Source organism: Pygocentrus nattereri, chromosome 18 (assembly GCF_015220715.1).
Source record: "Pygocentrus nattereri isolate fPygNat1 chromosome 18, fPygNat1.pri, whole genome shotgun sequence".
Classification (NCBI taxonomy): domain Eukaryota; kingdom Metazoa; phylum Chordata; class Actinopteri; order Characiformes; family Serrasalmidae; genus Pygocentrus; species Pygocentrus nattereri.
The window spans coordinates 34,712,113-34,738,613 of NC_051228.1; the positions used below are offsets into that span (position 1 = coordinate 34,712,113).

Here is a 26,501-nt window from a genome sequence, read left to right on the forward strand (position 1 = left end):
ACTATATAGACAAAAGTATTGGGACACCCCTCCTAGTTATTGAGTTCAGGAGTTTCAGCCACTAACAGGTGGATAAAATTAAACACACAGCCTTGCAGTCTCAGTAGAATGGGGTGCACTGAAGAGCTCAGGGCCTTTACACATGGCACTGTCATATGATGCCCCTTTTCCCCCAGTCAAACCTCTGTCTGCCTCGTCAAACTGTAAGGGTGGGGGTAGAGCACACCACCACTGGACTCTGGAGCAGTGGAGATCTGTCAGTCTGATGGAGGAGCCTAGGTTTAACGAATGCCAGGGGAACCTTACCTGCCTGACTGTACTGTGCATACTGTAAAGTTTGGTGGAGGAGGGATGATGCTATGGGGTTGTTTTTCAGGGGTTGGTCTATGCCTCTTAGTTCTTAGTGTTTCAGCAGAACAAGACATTTTGGACAACTGCTTCCAACTTTTGTGGCAACAGTTTAGGGCCTTTTCTGTTCCAGCATGACTGAGCCCCAGTGCACAAAGCAAGGTCCATAAAGGCCTGGCTGGGTGAGGTTTGTGCTGAGGAACTTGACTGGCCCACACAGAGCACTGAACTCAACCCCACTCAACACCTTTGGGGTGAGCTAGAGACCGTGAGCCGGACACTCTCCTCCAACATCAGTGTCTGACCTCACAAATGCTCTTCTGGCTGAATGCACAAAAATTCCCACAGGCACTCCCCAAAACCTTGGATGAAGCGTCCCAGAAGAGTGGAAGCTGTTATAGCTGCAAAGGGGGACCAACTCCATATTAATAGCTATAGATTTAGAATGGGATGCCATAAAATCTCCTGTGGGTGTGATGAGTAGGTTTCCTAATAGTTGAGTTGGGCCTGATGCAGCTGATAAAAGGAATAATGCACTGTTGTCAGGAGAAAACCTTGTATCTCCAAAATGGTCACTTTACAGGAGAAGGAAAAAACCTACTTTACTAGGAACCAGTGTTTAATGTTTTTTCCAAGTCATTTTGGGCCGTTTCTTGTGGTCCATTCATCATGAAATTTACACACACTGTAAAGCGCAACAGACATTTTTAAATTATGTCATAAATTGAAAAATGACAAAAATGGAGATATAAGGTTTTCTTCTGAAAGCAGCGAATAGCATTACCTGTAATTTATCAGGTAATATGCATAGGTTTGTCAGTAGGGGAGTAAATATTAACTGACTGATTGATAAATATTGTTTGTTTATACCTCACGCTGTTCTGTAGGACAGATGGAGTAAACTGCGCTAAAAGACGGTGGATTGTACTGGGGTGTCATGTGTGACTGTATGGCAGTTGCAAATGGTTTACATGGCTCATGGGTCAGGTAGGTGGGGCTCCTTTGTAGAATTTAGGGTGCCAGGTAGGTCAGGCCCGGCTCTGATTGAATGTTCTTTCCTAGGAACCCTAAGGAACGAAAAAATGACAAAAGACAAATATCTTAACATCTCTCTAGTTTCTCCTAAGCAGTAAAGACTTTTTGGGAAGCGGGAAGACTTTTTGCTTGAGCTTTCTGCTGCTCAGGTCTTTCTCCAGAGAAAAAGAGCCCAGTAATCTCATGTGTTTCCTCTTGAAAACTCTCATTTGGTCTTTATATCTCCTCTATCTAAAGTCTCATTTTTTGTCTAAAGCTATTTCTCTTAAGGAATTTTGGGAGAATCACACTTAAGAGCAGCGTTTGAGTAAAATAAAACAATACATCCTTTACAGCAGCAGCAGCATGGATCCCAATTAAAGGCGGAAGTGAGCAGACTGTTGTAAAGAACTGCCCTGGTTTCCTGCAACATTCAGGGAATTTTTTTATTCTTTTACTAGTTTTTAAAACTCTGAATGGCTGAGCGCCTGCAGCTCAGTCTATCTGTTTACGTTCAAATGTATGATCACAGATCCCCGGCTACGGCCTCCTGGGAACCAATTGGAATTTTTTTGCTCAAAAGTTGCTCTTTGAATGACTCGGAAGACTTAATGGTGATTCATTGGGAGAAATAACATTAGACAAAAAGGAGACATGAGATGCTTCCAGCCCAGAACAAACCTTATAATAGATATTCACAGCATCAAAGCAGTGAAGGCTCTTGATCTTAGATGGGAAATGATTGAATTCATATTGTGATATATTCATATAGCAGGGCTCTGTAATATTAGGATTCCTGTCTTTAATTTGAACATCTGAGCACAATGTGAGACTTTACTGAGGTCTCGGTTTCCACAGTTTGTACTTAGAGTTGAAACACTGTTTACAACCTCAATAGGAGTGGGTGGAGCTAAACGGCTGTAGGCTGAATAGGTGGTTCGTTACATTAGTTCGTTGTGACATCACAGAAACAGTGTATTCAAAACAGGCTGTTTTGGCAGCTTAGTTTCTGTAAAGACCATATGGACTAGATATGCTATTTGGTAAATATGGGTATATTTGGTATAGATATGGAATCTGGTATATGTGGTATAGATATGGTGTATTTGGTATAGATATGATATCTAGTATATTGTGGTATATTTCATATAGATATGGTATATTTGGTATATTTTGGTATATTTGGCATAGCTATGGTGTCTGGTATATTTTGGTATATTTGGCATAGATATAGTATCTGGTATATTTTTGGATATTTGGTATAGATATGGTATATTTGTTATAGATATTATATCTGATACATTGTGGTATATTTGGTATAGATATGGTATATTTGGTATATTTTGGTATATTTGGCATAGATATGGTGTCTGGTATATTTTGGTATATTTGGCATAGATATGGTGTCTGGTATATTTTGGTATATATGGCATAGATATGGTGTCTGGTATATTTTGGTATATTTGGTATAGATATAGTATCTGATATATTTTGGTATATTTGGTATAGATATGGTATCTGGTATATTTTGAAACTTTAACAGTGTTTACATACTGCTAGATATCTGCTTACAGGAGCCACAATAATATCTTGCAGTGAGGAACTTATTTTCAGCATCACACGTGGGAGCAGGAACTGTACAACACATATGTGTAGAGACATCCCAATCCCAACTTCATAAAATGACAAATCATTTAGGCTCTGAGTGGGAGCGGGACAAACAGTGCCGATTTTCTGGGGGAGTGGGCAGGAGCAGGATAAAAATTGCGGGAGTGGGACCAAAACTTTAATTGGGAAGCGGGTGGTGTTAGGAGGATGCATTCCGAAAAGATCCAGGGTTGCATGGTGACTTGAGCTGTCACTGTTAAGAGGTTCACTGCATCTAAATGAATGAAAATAGTTTCATACAATATATGACAAGCAAATGAAAAATAGTTGAAATAAAGTTCAAACTATTCTTTCAGAATTCTTTCTGAATTTCATACATTTCTGTCCACATTGCTCAACATTGCCAACCTACTTCTGTGAGTCCAAAAGTACCTTTTAATTAGGAAATTTGGCTACTTCAGCCCATTGATGACACAGATGTTCACTTGCGTGCACAGCCTGTACAATCTCCATAGAAAAGCACTGCTGCCCCAATAGCCTTACTGCCATCTCTTTGCTCAGCAAACAATTTGCCATATCCCAGTAATAAAAATAAAACATGTCCCAGTTTGGTCATCCCTCAAAAGAGTTCAGTAACAGATTAATAACTCTTTATTACATCAATTGGTCTGCTTAAAGGAGCAATATTTAAAATGATGCAAACTGTTGAATTCTTACTACACACTCCAAACAAGGGGGGGCAACATATCGCCAGAAAGTTCTGGTGTCCCCTCCTTACCAGTCCAGAAGAAATGTTGCAAGTTCAGCATCAAACCTCATGCGTTTACTCGCCAGGAGCTGTCTGCAGCAGTGGAAAGCAAACTCAGTGATAACTCGTTTTGCTTCTATTCATGTCACTTCTTTTCTTTGCTGCTAAACGTGATGTCTGGCCAGGAGTAGAACGTAGTGATAATGGTATCTTGCCAAGAGCTCTAACCATCATTTTGTTTAATATTCCTTTACTGGCTACCTGTCCTTAAGTGGTCTAATTGGGGTGGTACCTTCAACATAATGGACAAGAGGTTAGGTACGCCCTCAGGCTGTGCTACCTCTTCATCCTCTTGTGTTTGAATGATGGTCCAACATGGTTATTCCATGGATTTATCAGTCTACTCAGGCTTTAGCAGAGCTCAGTTACACTGAGATTAATAACTGATCACATTGATTTATCAGTCTACTCAGGCTTTAGCAGAGCTCAGTAACGCTGAGATTAATAACTGATCACAGTGATTTATCAGTCTACTCGGGCTTTAGCAGAGCTCAGTAACACTGAGATTAATAACTGATCACATTGATTTATCAGTCTACTCGGGCTTTAGCAGAGCTCAGTTACACTGAGATTAATAACTGATCACATTGATTTATCAGTCTACTCAGGCTTTAGCAGAGCTCAGTAACACTGAGATTAATAACTGATCACATTGATTTATCAGTTTACTCAGGCTTTAGCAGAGCTCAGTAACGCTGAGATTAATAACCGATCACATTGATTTATCAGTCTACTCAGGCTTTATCAGAGCTCAGTAACACTGAGAATAATAACTGATCACATTGATTTATCAGTCTACTTGGGCTTTAGCAGAGCTCAGTAACACTGAGATTAATAACCGATCACATTGATTTATCAGTCTACTCAGGCTTTAGCAGAGCTCAGTAACACTGAGATTAATAACTGATCACATTGATTTATCAGTCTACTCAGGCTTTAGCAGAGCTCAGTAAAACTGAGATTAATAACTGATCATTACATTGATTTATCAGTCTACTCAGGCTTTAGCAGAGCTCAGTAACACTGAGATTAATAACTGATCATTACATTGATTTATCAGTCTACTCAGGCTTTAGCAGAGCTCAGTAACACTGAGATTAATAACCGATCACATTGATTTATCAGTCTACTCAGGCTTTAGCAGAGCTCAGTAGCACTGAGATTAATAACCGATCACATTGATTTATCAGTCTACTCGGGCTTTAGCAGAGCTCAGTAACACTGAGATTAATAACTGATCACATTGATTTATCAGTCTACTCAGGCTTTAGCAGAGCTCAGTTACACTGAGATTAATAACCGATCACATTGATTTATCAGTCTACTCGGGCTTTAGCAGAGCTCAGTAACACTGAGATTAATAACTGATCACATTGATTTATCAGTCTACTCAGGCTTTAGCAGAGCTCAGTAACACTGAGATTAATAACCGATCACATTGATTTATCAGTCTACTCAGGCTTTAGCAGAGCTCAGTAACACTGAGATTAATAACTGATCACATTGATTTATCAGTCTACTCAGGCTTTAGCAGAGCTCAGTAACACTGAGATTAATAACCGATCACATTGATTTATCAGTCTACTCAGGCTTTAGCAGAGCTCAGTAACGCTGAGATTAATAACCGATCACATTGATTTATCAGTCTACTCAGGCTTTAGCAGAGCTCAGTAACGCTGAGATTAATAACCGATCACATTGATTTATCAGTCTAGTCAGGCTTTAGCAGAGCTCAGTAACACTGAGATTAATAACCGATCATATTGATTTATCAGTCTACTCAGGCTTTAGCAGAGCTCAGTAACGCTGAGATTAATAACTGATCACATTGATTTATCAGTCTACTCAGACTTTAGCAGAGCTCAGTAACACTGAGATTAATAACTGATCACATTGATTTATCAGTCTACTCAGGCTTTAGCAGAGCTCAGTAACACTGAGATTAATGACCCATTATCACAGTGATTTATCAGTCTACTCAGGCTTTAGCAGAGCTCAGTAACACTGAGATTAATAACTGATCACATTGATTTATCAGTCTACTCAGGCTTTAGCAGAGCTCAGTAACACTGAGATTAATGACCCATTATCACAGTGATTTATCAGTCTACTCAGTCTTTAGCTGGAATTTCAGTGTTTAGCTATTTTTTGAGTTTTTTCTTTAAAGTACATATTGCATGCTGTTCCCTGATTTTATAATAGTTAATTAATTAACAAGTACTTTCATTTTAAAGATGGTATTTATATTATACATGTAGCAGGTAAGTATTCTAAAAGTGTTTTCCTTTAAATGTAAAAACTAACAGTATTCTGAATATTGCCTGAACCAAATGTAACTTGGACCGAATACAGATACTTAATTTCTGTATTCTGAATGCAGATTGTATTCCCTATACTGTCTTACATAGAAATATAACACATGAAATAACGGCAGGTGCTTTCAGACAGGTACACGGCATAATACAATTTAGTACCAAGAGAACAAAACAAGCCTGAAAGCTTGACCCCTACAGCGAGGGGATCTGGTGCCTGTGTTATGCTGTGGGGGGCCTTAGCTGGAATGGTTTGGGTCCTCTTGTCCTCTTAGACATAAGGGTCATTATCAATCTATACAAAGGTATTCTGACTGATCACTCTTAGTGTACAGTGAAACATTTCTGTCCTGATGAGAGTGGGATGAGAATGCTACCCCTCCACAGGGCACCAGGGGTCACGGAAAGGTTTGATGAGTATGAAAATGATGTAAATCATATGCTATGGCCTTCACAGTCACAAGATGCCAACACAATTGAACACTTATGTGAGATTTGGTTACCAAAATACCAACTGTGTGAATATCTTTTGGAGGAATGGTGTTCCATCCCTCGAGTACGGTTCCAGAGACTTGTAAAATTTAGGCCAAGCCACACGGAGGCTGTTCTTACAGCCTCAGATCTAACTGAGACTTTATTCTGGGTTTTCTTTTAATTTTCCACCAATTTTTCCATTTGTAAAGTTGTATGCAAAAAAAAATGGTAGAATTACATGTTTTGTTGATTTTGCATGTGTGTGAAATTAACATGTCCTCTACAGATAACACACTTTGGGGGTGGGTGCTGGAGCCTATCCCAGGAGCCTATCCCAGCAAAACATAATGTGGCCAGTGTAAAAGTTATGGCACATTTTATATTTCATGTTTCATGCATTATACATGGGTGACGCGGTGGGTAGCGCTGTTGCCTCACAGCAAGAAGAGCCTGGGTTCGATTCCCTGGCCGGGCGACCAGGGTCTGTTCTGTGTGGGGTCTGCATGTTCTCCCTGTGTCTGCCTGGGTTTCCTCCCACAGTCCAAAGACATGCAGATAGGCTGACTGGACATGCTAAATTTCCCCTGGATGTGAATGTGTATGTCCGTCTGTCTGCCCTGCGATGGACTGGCGACCTGTCCAGGGTGTATCCTGCCTTCCACCCAATGGCATCTGGGATAGGCTCTAGCAAAGACACTCTTAGAAATAAAGGTACGAAACTGTCACTGAGGCAGTCCCCCTCGTTACTGGGGTGGGACCCTCAAGAGTATATCTCAGTATCTTTAGTCAGGGAACATAACTGTACCATAATCCATTGAAATGATATTTTCTAAGCTGTATCGACTTCACACAATTATATTTTATATATTATATAATGAAACCAATGAACCCTAATGAAAAAGATCAGCTAAATGATCACATGTAGCAGATATAGGGAGACACTAGCCTCTGACACTGACCTTCACACCATGGAAGCCTTTCACATTAATTTGGTACAGCTGGTGTGCAGTAAGCTATTCTGTCAGACCTTCCATAAAAGGACATTTTAATTACAACCCCATTTCCAAAAACATTGGGATGCTGTGCAGAATGTAAATACAAATAGAATGCAATGGCATGTAAATCACATAAACCATATTTTGAAACTAAAATACTACAAAGACAACATATCAGATGTTGAGTCTGTTGATGTTGATGTTGAGAATGTTAGTCTGCCTCTCTAAGATGCTCTTTTAATATCCAGTCATTTTACTGACCTGCTGTCAATCAACCACCAGGTGTTTTTAGCATTACACAATTATACCAGCCTTTTGTTGCCCCGTCCCAACTTTTTCGGAATGTGTTGTTGGCATATACTTTTCCATATGGGCATGTACCAGTGCAACACACACGAACACACCGTGTTGCTGCAGTGCTGAGAATGATCCACTGCCCAAATAGTACCTGCTCTGTGAGGGTCCATGGGGGTCCTGACCACTGAAGAACAGGGTAACAGAGTATCAGAGAAACAGATGGACTACAGTCTGTAACTGTAGAACTACAAAGTGCAGCCATCACGCAGGTTAGCCAGCTAACGCTATCAGTCACTTCATGCCATGCTAACATGTCGAGGTCACCTACAGTTACAGAAACCATATAATGAATATTAATTGAATACAACTTTATATACAGCTTCACACTAAATCACTGCCATCGTTTATTTAATCCACCTTTTGTAGCCGTTACCATGACAGCAGGCCTAGCAAGGATGCTAGCTAGCTAGTTCGCTGGTGTTTGTCTAGAGTTTCTCTCAAAATAAGCAAAATGAAACATTAATATTTGGTCAAAAACATTAAAAACACATACTAGGTTAATGTGCATCACTGTTTCACTGCAGTTGCACTGAATAACGAAGGATGGTGGAGATTGTAAGAATAAAAAGAGCCGTTTCATGTCCACCATGCCAGCTGAAGCAGTTTCCTGGATGATGATGCGTTTCCTGTTACTATTGCACATCAGCTCGGCCTCCTAACGAGATTCAGTGGAAAAATCTAAAAGGTCTTATACAATTCAATTAAATCAGTTTTGGATTTATCCAAATTGGGCTACTTCAAATGAATATAAGTAGTAAATTACATTTTTATGTTTTTTAAAATAAGTTTTATGTAAAATATTTGCTTAATGTTTAGGATGGCCATAAATCATTTGTTGAGTCTGATGGACAGATGTTATTGTATTATTTGTAAAAAAATTAGGAGAATGTATTGACTTCCATTCAAAGCTCTGAAACCGCACTTATAAACTGAGCCTGTTATCCGAAAAGTAGCTACTCTTAAAATGAGCAACTACATTAAAAATCTGGGTAAATGTTCTGATAAAATATTTTTTTTATTATATTTTTTTCCCAATATTTATGAAAACCTGATCCATAATCCACATGACTGATGCATTGATTTTTCTCTAAGCATTATCTGAATGTGGACCAGAAAATTTTAGCCACGTTGTTGACCTCAGTAACACCTTGGACACACTCAGCCATGACCCTAAGACTTTAGCCTTCACTACTGATTTTTTTCTTGAACAAGTTGTGTGTCCCTGTCAGAGGTACCATTTCAAAATAACCATTTTTTTCACCCAAAATTTGTCACAAAACTGCAAAATAAATGCTTTTCTTTACTCCATGGAATGCCATGCTAATTGTTCCCTGGCACTGTGGACACCTTTCACTTGTCTCATCACTTTTCTTGCAAAACTGCTGAGATTAAAAAACTGAGATTAGTTGTCACAAAAGTGGTGAGATTGAGATCAATGGGGCAGAACATTTAAAGCAAGGGTCACCAATCTTATCCAAGCTCTTAAAAGGCTGGTGTGGCTGCTAGTTTTGGTTTCAATCAAGCAGAAGCACACCTGATTCCACCTGGCTGATTGGCTGCTTTCAGTCTTCAGATGGCTGATAGCTATTTGAGGTGTGTCCTCACTTGGTGGGAATGAAAACCTGCAGCTACACAAGCACTTTGAGGACAGGATTGGTAACCTGGCTAAAATTTAGCCCCATGTTACGATGTCATATATACAGTCGTGCGAAGATATAAGTACACCGTGTGAAAGGTTTAGACTTTTTCAGACATATTTTATTTAAACAGTGTTGATAGATAAAGGTTATATAACTTTAGAAGTGCCCCCCCCCCAAAAAAAAATAGGCCCTCCTTTATATCATTGAAATAAACAGAAATACATAAGTATACACCAATCAGGCATCACATTGTGTCCACCTTGTTTCTACGCTCATTGTCCATTTTATCAGCTCCACTTACTGTATAGCTGCACTTTGTAGTTCTACAGTTACAGACTGTAGTCCATCTGTTTCTCTGATACGTTGTTACCCCCTTTTAACCTGGTCTTCAGTGGTCAGAACCCCCATGGACCCGCACAGAGCAGGTACTATTAGGGTGGTGGATCATTCTCAGCACTGCAGTAACACTGATGTGGTGGTTGTGTGTTAGTGTGTGTTGTGCTGGTTTGAGTGGATCAGATACAGCAGTGCTGCTGGAGTTTTTAAAAACCTCAGTGTCACTGCTGGAATGAGGATAGTCCACCAACCAAAAATATCCAGCCAACAGCGTCCTGTGGGCAGCGTCCTGTGACCGCTGATGAAGGACTAGAGGATGACCAACACAAACTGCAGCAGCAGATGAGCTGTCGTCTCTAACTTTACATCTACAAGGTGGACTGACAAGGTAGAAGTGTCTAATAGAGTGGACAGTGAGTGGACACTGTTTAAAAACTCCAGCAACACTGCTGTGTTTGATCCACTCGTACCAGCACAACCACCTCCTTGTTTATACACACACACACACACACACACACACACACACACACACACACACACACACACACACACACACACACACACACACACACACCCCAGGGCAAGACTAAAGATTGCTAATCGATATCTAGACAAGGACTAGAACCTCTGGAACATGCGCTATGAACAGGATAGAATTTTTTTAGTTGCCGTGCCAGAAGCCTTAGTTGGTGAAAGACAACGATAGCATTTGGTACTAAATAAGCATAATAGTGGAAACGTTATGGTTTGAAATTGGCTCTAGATGTAAGAAGCCCCTCGAACATTGCACAGTGGAAAGACTAGATGCCAGAAACTGGTTTGCAGTTGTAGGTAAATTGTTTCTATCAAAAGGGGCAATACTACAGTCAGGAAAAAAAAAAGAGATGTATTTAGTCAGTCACCAATTGTGCAAGTTCTCCCACTTAAAAAGTTGAGAGAGGCCTGTAATTGACATCATAGGTAGACCTCAACTATGAGAGACAAAATGAGGAAAAAATTCTGAAAATCCCATTGTCTGATTTTTAAAGAATATATTTAAAAATAATGGTGGAAAATAAGTATTGGGTCAATAGCAAAAGTTCATCTCAATACTTATGTTATATATCCTTTGTTGGCAATGACAGAGGTCAAACGTTTTCTGTAAGTCCTTACAAGGTTGGCACACACCGCTGCTGGTATGTTGGCCCATTCCTCCATGCAGATCTCCTCTAGAGCGGTGATGTTTTGGGGCTGTCGGCAGGCAACACAGACTTTCAACTCCCTCCTAATGTTTTCTATGGGGTTGAGATCTGGAGACTGGCTAGGCCACTCCAGGACCTTGAAATGCTTCTTACGAAGCCTCTCCTTTGTTGCCCTGGCAGTGTGCTTGGGATCATTGTCATGCTGAAAGACCCAGCCATGTTTCATCTTCAGTGCCCTTGCCGATGGAAGAAGGTTTGCACTCAAAATCTCACAATTCATGGCCCCATTCATTTTTTCATGTACTAGGACCAGTCGTCCTGGTCCCTTTGCAGAGAAACAGCCCCAAAGCATGATGTTTCTACCCCCGTGCTTCACAGTTGGTATGGTGTTCTTTGGCTGCAACTCAGCATTCACTCTCCTCCAAACACGACGAGTTGTGTTTGTACCAAACAGTTCTACTTTGTCATGTGGTCAGATGAAACCATTCTCCCAATCCTCTTCCGGAACATCCAAATGCTCTCTAGCAAACTTCAGACGTGCCCGTCTGGCACTGCAAGATCTGAGTCCCTGGCGGCGTAGTGTGTTACTGACAGTAGCCTTTGTAACGTTGGTCCCAGCTCTCTGCAGGTCATTCACTAGGTCCCCCCGTGTGGTTCTGGGATTTCTGCTCACCGTTCTTGTGATCATTTTGACCCCACGGGCTGAGATCTTGCGTGGAGCCCCTGATCGAGGGAGATTAGCAGTGGTCTTGTAGGTCTTCCATTTTCGGATTATTGCTCCCACAGTTGATTTCTTCACACCAAGCTACTTGCCTATTGCAGATTCAGTCTTCCCAGCCTGGTGCAGGTCTACAATCTTGTTTCTGTTGTCCTTCAACAGCTCTTTGGTCTTCACCATAGTGGAGTTTGGAGTGTGACTGTTTGAGGTTGTGGGCAGGTGTCTTTTATACAGATAACGAGGTCAAACAGGTGCCATTAATACAGGTAATGAGTGGAGGACAGAGGAGCCGCTTAAAGAAGAAGTTACAGGTCTGTGACAGCCAGAAATCTTGCTTGTTTGTAGGTGACCAAATACTTATTTTCCACCATTATTTGCAAATAAATACTTTAAAAATCAGACAATGTGATTTTCTGATTTTTTTTCCCTCATTTTGTCTCTCATAGTTGAGGTCTACCTATGATGTCAGTAACAGGCCTCTCTCATCTTTTTAAGTAGGAGAACTTGCACAATTGGTGACTGACTAAATACTTTTTTCCCCACTGTAGTTACTAAAGCCAAGGGTAAACTTACTTTTGCTTACTTTTTTAACAGAAAAAGACAACTCAGTTCATTTATTGTTAAACAAATTATCACAGAGTGAAATTTCCTTTGTTTTTCGCTCAGTTGTGTAACATTTATTTATACATACCGTTTAACTGATCAGATACTGATATGCCCACATATGTCAAAAAAAAACCTAATCAGTTCATAGGGTGTACTCACGAATACATATTGTCAACATCTGAACAAAACCTTGAATCTTCTCTTTTTACACTTTCCATTTTTTTACCTTAATTTGAAAACTCCAGTTCACATTTACATTATGCAAAAATGACATGACAAATGGGCCAATAGAGGTGGTCCAAAATTACTTTTCCATTCCAAGCAAAGAAGTTATTTTTTTCCCCTTCTCCTAAAAAATGAACATTTGAGAAGGTTTTTTTTTTCTGACAGTGACAACATAGATAATCCATGTTCATAATATAGGCAGTTTTATAATATGCTATACACTGTGTTGTTTGGTAACTGTAAACTGGGATGTTCACAGCATTTATTATAAAAGTTAGTTGGGTTAAAAACACAATTCTTTATTAAACTACACGCAAGTCAAAGCTGTTGCATTCCAAGAAATACAGATTTGTCCATAAAAGCTGAGCAAGCCAGACCTGGTCAAGATATAATACCTTTGATTTGTCTTGTCTGAACAGCTTTTAGAATGTCCATTATTTGTTAAACAACTGAAGAAGTTTAGGAGTCTATTCAAGTCAGGCCTACCTACTTAGAAAGGCAACACTGGGTAACGTATCAATATAGCTTTAACTTTGGATGGCATAAACGCTAGTTAATGCTGAATCTATTAAATGTTTTGGAATGTGTCTTCAAACTGACAGGTACAATAAGTGCCTTCTTGGAGGAATCGCTGAGATATGGAAGTGGAGGTGAGGCCTAGCTGTGTTTAAGCCATCTTGGTAATCTCTCACAATACACTAAAAGGATTTGTTGTCAACCAAACTCACTGAAATTTGCTTGCTTGGGAATCTTAGCATATTATAAACCACAAGAAATACTCATTTGTTTATAGTGAACTCCAGCATTTACCCTCTTTAGCGAATGCTGTTGATTTTCATACTTTGCTTTTAGTGGCATGTCTCTGGTCAGTTGCTGGTCACACGGTTGTTTTTGCTTTGCTTTATATGAAGTAACCTGCATGTTTGATCCAGACACTGTAGACAATAAGATGTAATAAGTTATGACCGTTATATAATATTAACAAATGCATGCTACGTTTATGTATCTGTAAACATTTTAGCAAATAGGGCAGGAATACTATAATTATGTGTAGAAAACATTAGGTAACTATTAGGTTCTCATTTCAGACACAAAGCAAATGCATAGTTATGCATAAACAGCATTTCCCACAAAAATCTGCCACCACACAACAAGCTGGGCAATCAAAAAGCAAGAAAGGAAAATACTAACACCTTTAAACTTTGGTGTGTGCATTTTTGAGGGTATACTGCCAGAAACAATGGGCTGTGGAGGTGCATTTTTCTTTAATCAAGGTAGAAACAATGTAAATGTACCTTGAAAAGGAGAGAAAGTGCACCTTTGTATGTTTTTCCCAGGGCTAAGGTGGGCTTTTCATCACCTAATGCTTTAAAAACAGAACAACAACATAAAAGAGGCTGGGGACGAGATGGGCTGTGTGGATTCAATACGTTGAAAAATGAAAGACATATTATTGCACTGGATTATGGTTCACTTATGTTGCCCCGCTAAAAGTCCTAGTACCTTGGATGGCGAAGTTACTAATGATGGATCCAAATCAAGTCTCGCCTCTTAATCGAAACCCGGGAACCAAACTGAAGCCATCTAATTTTGGGCGGACCCACAAATGAATTGAAAAAGACAAATATACGTTGAAGCGTTCAGTGTAAATGAGGATGAAGATGGCCAGTAACAAGATGGATGAAGAAGCCATTAAAAGGCCGCAAAGACACAAACATAAGACTGGATATTCTGGAGAAACACTATTAATATGGTCACCTGGAGTCCAAATAGACTGAATGGTGCTTAATAATAATAATAATAATAATAATAATACAAGCAACTGCACTTCTGATTACCATGCTGTCATATCACAGAGTAAAAAGAACAGAGAGACATTTTTGGGAAGTGGACCACGCGCATGAAGAAGCTAAGATGCTTGTTTTGCCATTCACAGTTCTCCTGGCCTTTGAGAACCCCAAGTGGCACATTAACACACAGATGCTATCACAGATACCAACGGCCTGCGTCCATGAGGAACAGCATATCAGTCAGAGCAGAAAATGTGACCTTGTGGTTTAACAAAAGCAAACAATGGAAATACACTCAGTGACACAACTCAGCCATGCTTGTACCAGCAGCCCTGGCAGAGGATGGACACATACAGGCTTAGTCTGTTCACTTTCAGCACTTTATATTGCTTTTTGGCGAGCACTAAGTGCTTCCTTTGCCAGCATTCAGGTGAACAACCAGCTGAGCTGAGCTGCTCAGCTTCACACTGACATATTAACTGGTCGTGGTTAGCTTGGTCAGAGGACATGGCAACAAATGAGACTTTACATAGTAAAGCCAGACTAGCCACGGCTAAGTTACACTTTCGTCCAAATTGCAAAATACGCTGAATTTCGACTGAAAATCGTTTAACGTCTATGACAAAGTGCTCTGCACCCACTTTAGCAAACCAGTGTGGTAGCAGAGAGAGGCAGAAATGACGAGAAGGGCATAAGTTGGGGAGGAGGGGGGGGGGTGGTTGACAGGATTAGCCTCCTTAGATCTGCTGGGGGGTTTTAAGAGCGGTTTGCGGGGCGTAGATCTGGCAACTCAGCCTGTCCTGGATCTGTGTACTAACATGCAGAGCAATGGCTGTACTTTGGCTGAATAAAACGAGTCACGAACGTGTTCCGTCTTCAACTTAGGAACCAAAACAGCACTAGCTGCGCACAGTACGCCACCGACTAGATGACCTTCTAATCATTAGCATCGTCACCCTGGTCCCGTGACTCGCTTTATATTCGTTATTTGCTTATCTAGAGAGGTGCGGGGTCGCTGACGAGATGCCGACTGTCAAGAGAGCACAGAAAAGTCTTGATAAAGAGGGCAGCGAGGAATGAGGAACGAGTGAGAGAGACAGGAAAACGGTGCAACAGAATGGGGGGAGACCGAGTGGGCTGACAAGGAGTGAGGCAGCCCTTTCAGGCTCTCCAGAGACTCAAACGACTCGACTCCCGTCTCTCAGAGAGCGACACGACTCTTATTATCGTGTGAGAGCGGTGTTTAACAGTGTGTGTTTGCACTCGGCGGAGGGCTGGCTGGCTGGCTGGCTGGTGTTGTGAGGGGTTGCTCTCAAGCCTTGTCACACTGTGTGTGTAGCCTCCTGCCTCTCAGTCGAAGGCGGCTCCCTTTCTCTGCCCTTTCCGTCGCTAACCGACCGGACCGAACCTCTGGCCAGCCCTGCTTCCCGAATCCACGGTGCCGTGTGGTGCGAGTGCACAGGCAGAAACATTAAGGAGATGTTGCATTAATCTGTCCGTCTCGGAACAGTGGCGAAATGCGAGACGCTCTCTGATTGGCTGTCGCGGGCTGCCTCTCAAGCGCGCAGCCAATCGCGGCCGGCCGATCGTGAAAAAATATATATTTTCACTCACTCCATGTACAGTAGCCCATGTTGCAAAAAAAGTGAACAGAGAAACACACTGTCGGAGGGTGACAGAGGTGGACAACGACACACTCCGAGCACCATTCCGCCGACCAGTCACCCTGGTGCCCTGTTTTCAGGTAAGTGGCGACATACTTGCCCTGGTAGGCTCTATTTCGCCAAACACTTCAGTGATCATTCTCTGACACAGCACCCAGGAAGCTATATTAAGTAGTCTCACACAACAAACACACCGATAGTGGCTCGGTGCTCTGACGCCGAAAAAGCGACTGGCCCCGGCTGGTGTGCTGTCGTTTCCCGAGCCACTTCTCTCAGACTGGAAGGCGAAAAAAGTTGGGGCTAGATGACACGGCTGCAAGGCCAGAGCGCGAGTGGATGGTGATGGTAAGTGGCTAGGCCAGTCAGTACAGAGCCATGGACATCCACTCCGTGCTCTCTGCACTCAAGGCTTCCCCAGAGCAGTTGGTGGGAGCGCTTCATGAACACACTGAGAGGGGGAGGGCTGTGAGGGAAAAAAAACAAGCCGAGAAAATTGTGCGAGTGAATCGAAAGTAGTGCCGTGGAGATTAATTCAGCCGCACAGGGGCTTGTTTTGGACAGATGCGGCCAATTTGTTTCTACTTTTTGTCGACTTGGTGCCGCGCCGCTGCTAGCACGGCGGCGGCCGCCATCCGGTGAAAACACAGCGCCTGAGGAGTGCTGGTGTGTCGGTGTGGGCTACTGTACTGAGAACCGCTCGGAGGTGTCAGTAAGTTTAAGGTGGACGGAGGCTGGAATGAGAAGGCCTTGGCGTTTCGACTCGGTTTCATGGGGTAAGTTTCTGTTTTAAGAGGCCGTCATGACAGAAAACTTGGACGCGTTCGCCTTCTAAGCAGGACCCTGGCGCTGGTGTAACGGCGGCTCGCAGCTATTCGAGGCGAAATTCGTGCCAGTTCGTGGCACCGCGAGGCGGACCAGCGACTCCGCCGCGGTGCCTGCCGGGCTGCTTCGGGCTTCTTTTACACGAGTTGCTTCTCTTTCGGCTTCGAGACTCTCCACACCGCGGCTCGAGGAACCGACGATGTGGACCGTTGAGACAATATGTACGACACAAGCCAAGGCAGCTCTCTCGCTCTCTCTCTCTCTCTCTCTCTCTCTCTCTCTATGAGTCTCTCTCCCTCTCTCTCTCTTTCTATGTCTCTCTATGTCTCTCTCTCTGTGTCTCTCTCTCATCAGAGAAACCAAGCGGGCACTTCCCCTCCTCAGCGCGAGGTCACAAAACACAGCGAAACGGGCGAGTGGCCGTGAAAAAAAACGGCCAATCTGGCGAAAAGTTGAGTTACAGAAGTGTGAAGCGGTGGTCGGGGCTGAAGTGGGGGGGCTGGGGGGCTTTAACTGAGACCATTGCCTGTTCTGCTAATGACACGTTCAGCAAAGCTACAGCGCTTCGCATCAGTGAGCTAGCTAAGCTAGCGAGCTACTTTTACACCGTCCAACAGATCAGAGAGAGAGAGAGGGAGAGAGAGAGGAGGAGGAGAGGAAGAGAGAGGGAGAGAGAGAGACCTGTCGAGGGCTAGAAAGTGCTCGGTGAGAACTCTTTAAGGGGCGAAAGGACCGAGGCGGTGGAGGGAGGAGGTGTTTCTGTGAAAACTGCGCGGTGGGAGTTTGACAGGAGTGAGATTTACACTTCATTTTCCCCAAAGCAAGATGGACTCTCTGCTCGCCTGTCTGTCTTGTCAGACCCCAGATCGACATTTTGCACCGAGACGCAGGACCGAGCGCGGTTTGACCAGCTAGGGGTCAGTGGGACTCGGTAATGGCCTCTTGCGAGGACGAATGAGCGGAGAAGTGCCGAATTAGCGACGGTACGGGGCCGTTAGGTGGACTTCTCGGTGGGGTGACGGAGAGTCGCCCCCCCCCCGCTTACACACACACACACACACGCTGCTCTTACCTGGAAACTAAACGCTGCAATACTGTACACTGTGCATCCCGGTCGATGCTGACCTCACCGTGGTCGAGCTTTGCTCGGTCGGACACGTTTGAACGGACGTCCAGGAGGCTGGGCTCGGTGTGTGGACGGGGCTGGATTCATAACTTTACGCTTCATCAACGATAGCCTGATGAAAACGTGCCCACCATAGTTTGCAGCTCGACCACCGCACGTAGCCACTCACATGTTAGCTCTACCAACTAATACAGCCACACACACACGCACACACACACACACACACACACACACAGCGAAGCGAAATGTCCGTTTCAAAAATGTCGCTGGCCGACGAGATGGTGCTTAGGCAGTGTGATGTGGTGCATTAGGCTGCTGTGGTCTGGGCTTGTGCTTCAGCACTGAGGACGCAGTGTTTTTGTATTTTATAGGTCATCACCATCGCATGAAACAGCCTGACTGACAGATCCATCTTCATCTCTCAAACACAGTGTTTCCATATTCTGTGATCAGTAAGTACACTTTCAGTTTCACGGCATGTTTTGGTTTTCGAGCCTCATGTTTGTCCCTATGGAGGTTTTTTGTTTTGTTCTGTACTCCTAGACAGCACAGGCTCTGTAGACCTTATCACTCTCATTGCATCACTGTTCTGAAGCCAGCCCGGTGCAGGCATGGTCATCTCGACTCTGAGCTAACGTATGTCCATACGTCACCTTCTCTCCACTCGACCTGCACGGCGATGCCGGCTCATGGTTATCGGCGTCATCGTCTGCCGAACGCTCGGAGCATCTAGACGGCAGAGCGGGAGTTTAATACGCCTTGTTTCGGTCATATTTCATAGTTTCGTAGTTCGCATTGAGAATAATTCACTTATAATTCACTGATTGTACGGGTAGTCAGAGTATACGGGCATGGGCAAAAGTTTGGTTACCCCTCACCAAATTCTATTGTGTTATTTATTTTTTTTAAAGGTAAGAATAAGTACACAACCTCTACCGAGAACAAGCATTACATTTTAGTGCACAGCTACTGTTTATTTGCTGAATTTAACTTGTTTGGGGGGGGGGGAAACAAGTAAAACGTGAAATCTGGCCTGTGCAGTAGTTGTGCACTTTGTTTTATGTTGGAATTTTTTCTATTATGCAAAATACTGGAAGTACAACTTTCAGAAAAAATGCCTTATTTAAGTTTGTTCTGTGTAGAGGGCGCTGTTTTTCACTTCAACTACAAAAAAAAAAAAATGTAATTTTACCGAGGGTGTGCAAACTTTTGCGCTTGAGCTTCGATGTACAGGCTATGTGGCAAAGACGGCGCGCCTCATAACTCGTGAAATTGGGCGTTTCAGATTAATATTCCTGGTCAAGAGTTTGGTGATGTCAGGATTACTCTCGTCCCCAAAATCTCCTTGTGCATTTCTGTTAATAGCTTGCAGACGATAACGCCGTTACGGAGCACGCACCTGTAAAACCCTCCGCCACCCCCGCGCTTTTTTGTGCTTCATTGCACGTCCAGTTCATTAGATCACGTTCCTTAACGTAACGTGCTAATAAAAGGCTCACGATCTTCCGTAAATGACGGGATAACGATCCTAAGATCTCACTTGCCATTCATCATTTTCTCTGTTTTTAAGTTTCATATATTGGTGTATCATTAAAAGATCCGAATGTGTCGTCAGTGCTCATTTTTTAGACCGCGGCGTGTAATTTTTACGGGTTTTTCCATGACTTTTCCGTATTTTTAAAGTTCAAATAAATAAAGGAACTTTGGCGTGAACATCTTACCCTAAAATGCCTGGATACTGAATCGGATCCATAATTTTCCAGCTCAGATGTTTGGCGGTGTAGTTAAAATAAACGATCCATAGATGCACAGAAACAGACCGAGTACATTTTTCTCGACGTGAAAAGAACGATTCTGTGATTCATTGGGTTATAATTGCTTTGGGGAGAGAGGGGGATGCATCCCCCCACTCCTGATTCTTAAGAACCGGCTTAGAATGAAACTAAACATGAAGATCCTGGAAATAATCAAATGAAGTGAATTTAGCATTTTTTTGATCATTTCTGCACAATTCGGTGGTTGAGATGTAGACAAAGTCGTTCCGGCTTGCTCCATGTGGAATGGTGAACGGCAGAGAAGCTTGGATTTCTTGTCAGTGGGGATGATGGGAACCAAGGTTCGCAACGTCTGTGACAGAAATTCAGTCGATTTAATTACCATCCAGAATAAACCGTGAATCTACACGCGTCTCTAGAGCTTTATATGTAGAGTCGATAACGGGGGAATTATAGTAAATATAAAAATGTGGTTTTTAGAGACTATTTTGCCTTACAGTGCATGTACCTCTGTACATGATCATCTATAAATAAGACATGTTACATCAGAACGTTGCATTAAAACCATCAGAACACTGTCTGGCATCAGGCTGTGAATTTGTAAGCATTTCGTTTTCAGAGACGTGGCTTTTAGAGGCATGGAACTCTTTAGACATCTCGTTTCTGCCTCTACTGCCTCTATCTGGAAGCATAACTTATATTGTCAATAATGATTAGGAATCGGGTTCATTTTCTGCATGACGTGACTTTCCGATGCTTGAAATAACCCAGAACTTATATGCGGTGTCCTGAATCAACAAAACACTCAACAGCAGACGTTCTGAACAAAACAACTGCAGAAGGATTTACAGCAGCAGCAATGAAATTAATTGATTCGAGAGTTAATTGCCACAGCTGCAGGTGTGTAAACAGCAATTTTGCACTGTCAGGTGTGCTGTTTGACTTAAGTATAGCTTAAGGTTTAATGTTAGGTTGGCGTTAGATGATATGCATCTAGAAGCGACAGTCTCTGAAGCCATTATGAAGACTGCAGTGACACCTGAATCCAGGGCAGTTTCACTTTGGCGTGGAGTGGAATATCACGGGTTACAGTAAACGCTAACAGGAGGAAGCGCTTGAGCCATAGGACCGTGAGCCGGTGTCTGTCCAGCGGCAGCGTCCATCATGTTTGTGTTTGAGAAGATCTCTACTAAATAGAAGGCCTAGTGCGTGTTAAGTTCAGGGTGTACGGTCACTTGAGCAGAGGCCAGTGCTGAAATGCCCGCAAACATCACTCGTTCACAGACCAGGACAGCTGAATGTTTCATCAGCTTTATTTCAGAAGCTAAACCTGAAGGATCATGAAGTTAGTTTTAAATCATGGAGTTAGTTTTTCTTTAAAATCAGTTTTTCTAAGTTGTCTTACATCTTAAATATAAAATCTAGCCTAATAATTCATGGCTTGTGACACACTGTGGTCATTGTTCGTGCCTGGAGCCTGAAAATGTTCTGGCCCAGAGCTTCACATATCGCTGCTGTCAAGGGAAAACCTTGTATCTCCTTCAGTTTTTGACACGATTTGAAAATGTCCTTCACATCGTGTGCAAATTTCGCTGTTGATGGACCAACAGAAATGACCCAAAATGACTGGGGGGGGGGGGGGGGGGGGGGGGAGTCTGGTTCCATTGATTTACATTAACAGTAATATCTTTTTTCCTTCTCCTGGAAAGTTCTCATTTTGGAGATTTTCTTCTGGCAACAGTGTTATGAAGCGTTTGTAAACACAGATTTGATTTGAACACGATTGGGTGTGAAAATTCACGTTTAAGTAGTGATATACAAAAAGTAAATGGCGTGGAAAAAATGCTTAGTTTATCGTAAGTTTACAGCCTGCCATATAAAGTGCACCCTGAGGGGGCTACAGGTATTGGGGTCCATGATTTATGAATACCTTGTTTTTAGAAATCAGTCAGACGCAGATGCTGAAAACACAACTTATCATGAGAACCTATTTAGAAAGAAACTGATGCTTTTTTTATACATGCAGTTGATAATGGGAGATAAGTGGTTGGTTAGTGTAGTGGGTAACACCTCTGTCTTCTACACTGTAGACTGGGGTTCATTCCCCCACCAGGGCAAGCCCCCACCTTCTTCTTCTTTCGGCTGCTCCCTTTAGGGGTCGCCACAGCGGATCATCTGCCTCCATCTTGCCCTATCCATTGCCTCCTACACTATACCAATAAGAGTCCTTGGGCAAGACTCCTAACACCACCTTGGCTTACCTACGTAAAATTAATCAAATTGTAAGTCGCTCTGGATAAGATGCCAAATGCCGTAAATGTAAATGGGAGAATAGCAGTAAATGGAAAGAGTCCAGTTTTCAAATCACAAAATCTGCCAGTTTAATCATTTTTGTTGACTTAAGTTTTAAATGGAAAAATTTAATGACGCATAGTTTGTGAGCTTCGAGTCTGGCGCCCTGCATCCATCGTTCATGCATGAAGCCTTAATGAAACCCGTTCTCTGGGTTTTATCGGCAAGAAAGGCAGAGGACCTCAGTTTTGAAATGTTTGTAAGCACAGATTTGATTTTTACATGATTGGATGTCAAAATTCACATTTAAGAAGTGATTTATCAAAAGTAAATGGCATAAAAATATACGTAGGTTTACCGAAGTTTGCAGGCTGAGGGGACTACAGGTATTGGGGTCCTTGATTTATGGATACCTTGTTTTTAGAAATCAGTCAGACGCAGATGCTTAAAACGCAACTTATCATGAGAAACAATGAAACCGAAACTGTCCTACAAGTAAGGTTTTGGGGCATTTCTGCACAATTCAGTGGTTGAGATGTTGAGCGTTTTGATCGAGTCGTTTTCTGAGATGTAGCTTTTCAAGGCGTTAAACTCTTCAGACGTCTGGTTTCTGCCTCCTCCACTGTGAACAGTGGACTCTAGAATGAAGCGTCTCGCATCAAACCGCTCCGAATGACTTTGTTTCCATCTTAACTGTTTAATTATGCAGAAATTTTGATTTAAAAATGTTGTTTAAAGCAGTGTGTTCAGAAAATCAGAAATCGCAGTTAGATGTTTTCTTCAAATTATTCAGCCCCGACTGAAGGTCTCTCCAAGCGCAGACTGCAAGCTAGACAAAGAACGAGTTTCTGTTATCTGCACGCCGACATGCATAGGTCAGTTCTGTTTTACTCCAGTCTGTTCAAGGAATTCAGTGCATGAACTCTTGAATCCTCTTGTGAGCACAGTTATTGATTTTCATTTATGGAATAATTCGGATAATTCCTTGTCTTTGACAAATAAAGCCACATGGACTACAGCTGTATCGCTGATCTTTTTATCGTCCTGTCCTAAACTTTCTTTTTAATTCATTAAGAGCCCCTTATTAGTCCCACAACGGGGAAATCTCACCTCCGCATTTAACCCATCCACATACACTCTAGTGAGCACACACACACACTAGGGGGCAGTGAGCACACTTGCCCAGAGCAGTGGGCAGCCCAATCCGCAGTGCCAGGGGAGCAGTTGGGGGTTAGGTGTCTTGCTCAAGGACACCTCAGTCATGGACTGTCGACTGGGGATCGAACTGGCGACCTTCCGGTCACGAGGCTGGTTCCCTAACCTCCAGCCCACGACTGCCCCTAAGACGTAAAAGCAGACACAGCCTTTTCATGGCAGGGCGTATTAACATGACCGTGAATGTTGCAAGTTAATCCTGTATTTGAAATGATTTTCGAACCAAACTTCGAGCCTTTCGGTCAAAAACTGTCCTCAGTGCTGATGTTTGTCTTGAATTCCTCAGTTTTTTTGAGGTGTAGTTCCAGATTCAGTATGTGAAAGACTATAATATGAACGATGGTATTTTTAATGGGAATGTTTAAATTTGTAATTAAACGTTGAAGATATACAAGACGCACAGTTCTGCGCTCTAGACAAATTCGCAGAGCCAGATTCGTTCACAGCTGTGGTGATGGGAACCAGACGTCTGAAGAATTTAATGCCTCTAAAAGCTTCACCACTCGGAGTCATTACATGAAATGGTTATTAATGTGCTGCTTGATGCCTGAGACGTTGTTTTATGATAGTTTTCATAGAAGATTTTGGCCTTAAATTGGTATTTTTAAAAATTTGAATATATGTATTTTTTCAGATTTCTCACTTCTGCCATTACCATCATTGCATATAATAACTCAGGTTATTAGTCAGGGAACATGACTGTACCAGAATCCATCGAAATGATCTGTTCTAAGCTTTACTGACTCCACACCCCCCGCCTCGCCTCCAGGCTTTTATTTTATCGTTCTGTTTTAAAACGTGGCTACGGAAAGGTACAAATACAAACTTTTCACCTGGAAAAACGTATTTAAGGTGCACAGCTGGCCCTTTACTGTTCCTTTGAGGGAGCAATTACAAAACAAAGGGTTCAAAATCAGGGAAGTTTACATGGTTATGGCTCTGAACGTCCACGTTTATGTCTCAGCGACTGGATTATTCAGAGGTTTTGGTCACTGGAATACCCTTGTAAGCAGACATGGTGCTTCTAATCTCTGTTTAATAGCAAATACTGAAGATCAACCAGAAGGAATAGTAATAAGAAGCCTATGAATGAATGATGACACTGTACAGAGGAATATATGTGTGAGAGTGTAGTCAGATGTAATTGATAGTTTAGCTGGGTGGTGGAGAATTACAAATATGAATAAAATTGCAGTCTCAGTGCTGATTTGGACTGTAATTTATTGGAGATTTAGATGCAAATGGAATGTAAATGGCTAATAATAGTAGTACATTTAGCTGTATTTGTGGTTTCAAAGTATGTTTATAATGCAGTTACGCGCTGAAGGTTGAAGCATTTGGTATTTAGTTGACTGTAGAGCACTTTAAGCAAAGATGGACTCGATCCTGGAGCAGGTAGTAGTTAATTCTCTGATGCAGATGCTGTCTGAACTGAAGTCATGACAGATGAGATGACAGAACTGGAATAAAATCGGCTGAAAATAGTACAGCATTTTGCAGCGTTCGTGGTCAGCGCTTTAAAAGTATGCCTGTAATGTAGTAACATGCCGTAGTTTGAAGGATTTGGTATGCAGTTGACTGTAGAGCGCTTTAAGCAGAGATTGGCTCGATACTGGAGCAGGCAGTAATTAATTCTCTGAACTGTAATGACATGGGAAAAAAAAACAAACTACCATTCTGCTGCTCTTCCTCCAGAGGTCTGCTTGGCTGAAGGTTGCAGGCCACAGAGCAGGACTTCATTAACAGTGTTGCTCTTACTGGTGTGACTCTTTTAACAGCAAGAGGGCAGCAGATACTAATGGAGGGACGCCTGCTAGAAGGCAGTGAAATGTCTGCTGGTCATAGATGTCTACAGACTGCTTAGCAGCGGTTGTGCTAAACGCAGCACTGCAGTCGTGTAGCAGAGGCTTGGCTTGTGTATGTGGTCCTGTGAGTCTGTATGTGAAGGTCACATGTACAGTGGAGCAGCAGTGCGGTTGCAGATGGAGGGACGCTGCTGAAATGAACAGGGAGTCCTGAGTCTCCGCTCCCTCAGCTAACACTGCTCTGCACGTCTCACTCTGTCTATATCTGTCTCTCCCCGCCTGTCTGTCTCTCTCAGGTGGCTTTTATGAAGCTGATGTTCACTCAGGCCAGCCACTGTTTTCTAGGCTGGTCCTGCACTTCTGTGTAGCCGAGTGATTATTTAAATGGAAGAATTCATTTCATAAAGTTTATAAAGGGAGCATCCAATCAATGCGGTCTATATCTGAGAATGTAGCCGAGAAAACACACACACACTCGTGCGCACACACACCTTCTAAGCCGCTTCTCTCTGTTGGTCGCCGGGGGTGCTGGAGCCTATCCCAGCGGTCAGTGGGCGAAAGGCTGGATACACCCTGGACAGGTCGTCAGTCCATTGCAGGGCAGCCAAGAAAACAACATTTTAAATGGACGAATAATGAAATTATTTGGTTTTTAACGTGTCCACCTGGTCAGCCTGCAGAAGTGTAGCCCCACCCGTTTACACTGATGTTACGTGGAGTTTCGGTGTTGGGCTTCTCTTCGAACGAGGCAGCCAGACAGGCTCATTGACGTATATCAGCCTTAAAGGCTCAGTAACTAAAACAGCCTGTTAATTGTAAGGGATGAAGAGAGCATGTAGAATGGTTAATTAGGACTGCAGGTTCATAAACCAGCATAACATGTATATAAGAGGACTTGAGGGAAAAAATACCTAGAAAAAAATCTATAATTTAGTTTAAGGATTAAAGGCAATGGATAGGGCAATTTGGAGGCAGATGATCCGCTGTGGCGACCCCTAAAGGGAGCAGCCGAGAGAAGAAGATTAAAGGAGTAATCAGTGTTTACAAAAAAAAGACCAAATGGTGTAAACTTCCAGAAGATAAACTTTTTTGTTTGACGTCTGAAACCTTTGAAAAAGCATTATTAGTAGTAGTAGTAGTAGTAGTAGTATTAGTAGTAGTAGTAGTAGTAGTAGTAGTGTTATTAGTAATAGTATAAGTATTAGTACACTGTTAGAAATAAAGGTACCATGCAGGTACATGATTCGTTCATCAAGGTACAAACAATGTTACTGTACCCTCAAAGGTACAACAGTGGCTTTAAGGTCCAGCTGTGTACCTTTTAAATATGTTTTTCCCAGTGGAAAAGTAGATATTTGTATCTTTTTATAAACTAATTTTTTTAACAAGA

At 42.4% G+C, this 26,501-nt stretch overlaps 1 protein-coding gene and 1 long non-coding RNA gene across 8 annotated transcripts in view; one reads left to right on the forward strand and one right to left on the reverse strand.

Moving 5' to 3' along the window:
* Positions 1 to 18,093, reverse strand: part of LOC119266029 — a 65,260-nt gene extending 47,167 nt beyond the window's left edge. Inside the window, exon 1 of the long non-coding RNA XR_005131815.1 lies at positions 17,971 to 18,093. This is a non-coding gene — a long non-coding RNA (uncharacterized LOC119266029). The remainder of the gene's footprint in view (positions 1 to 17,970) is intronic.
* Positions 15,713 to 26,501, forward strand: part of LOC108423793 (BBX high mobility group box domain containing) — a 51,566-nt gene continuing 40,777 nt past the window's right edge. For 3 of the 7 annotated variants that reach the window (XM_017691364.2, XM_017691369.2, XM_017691368.2), the window contains exons 1-2: positions 15,713 to 16,156; positions 18,396 to 18,476. The gene's annotated coding sequence lies outside the window, so the exon portion shown is untranslated. Of the gene's footprint in view, positions 16,157 to 16,576; positions 16,850 to 17,575; positions 17,882 to 18,395; positions 18,477 to 26,501 lie in introns of those variants that run through there. The other 4 variants (XM_017691366.2, XM_017691365.2, XM_017691367.2 and 1 more) reach the window with 4 other exon arrangements.